This window comes from Hipposideros armiger, unplaced genomic scaffold (assembly GCF_001890085.2).
Source record: "Hipposideros armiger isolate ML-2016 unplaced genomic scaffold, ASM189008v1 scaffold_1413, whole genome shotgun sequence".
Lineage (NCBI taxonomy): Eukaryota > Metazoa > Chordata > Mammalia > Chiroptera > Hipposideridae > Hipposideros > Hipposideros armiger.
Window position 1 is genome coordinate 112,950 of NW_017732763.1, and position 945 is coordinate 113,894.

The following is a 945-nucleotide window of genomic DNA, read 5'->3' on the forward strand; positions in this document are numbered from 1 at the left end:
GCTAAGAAACTCCTTCAGGAGCTCATCCCCCGATTTGGCTTGCCCCGGTATTTGGGGACCGATAATGGCCCCGCCTTCACGGCCAGTGTCTCTCAATTGCTAGCCAAGGCCCTCCATATTTCTTGGAAACTTCATTGTGCATATCGGCTGCAGAGCTCAGAGCAAGTTAAAAGGATAAACAACATTAAAGGAGACTCTTACTAAATTTGTTCTAGAGACTAGTGCTGGGTAGCCAGATTTGCTTCCTTTAGCCTTGCTCTGTGTCCGCTGTACCCCATACCGAGTAGGTTTTACTCCTTTTAAAATCCTATATGGAAGGCCTCCCCCCCTCCTCCCTCGGTTAAAGATTGAGATTCTATCTGAAGTCTCTAACCACTTTCTAATTCAGTCTCTCCAGGCCTTACAGATGATCCAGACTGAGCTGCTGCCGATCATCAAAGCCACACAACCAGACAAAGGGCCCTTACAGCCCCACCCGTTCCTGCCGGGTGACGCTGTATTAGTGCGACGGATTCCTTCCAAAACCCTCGAGCCGACTTGGAAGGGACCTTACGTCGTCACTTTGACCACCCCCACCGCTCTCAAAGTTGCCGGAATCTCCGCTTGGATACACCACACCCAAGTCAAACCCGCGCCGCCAGACCCTGAGGAGAGATGGAAAATACTCAGCAGGCCCGGGGATCAAAAGCTAAGACTGGGAAGGGTCCCCTCTTAATCTTTCTCCTTTCATTCCAAGCTGCTTCTAGCTGGTCTCACTCAAAAAACCCCCATGCCACTATATCAGACAAATGGGAGTTACGACTTACGGAGACAGAAACTGTTGTAGCCACCCATATAAGACCTCCTGGGGACACCTTTGTCCAGTTACTGGTTGACCTTTGTAAATTAAACATCCCCTTTCAGATGCCACCCCCCACGACTGCCAGGGGCGGTCTAATAGGAGTC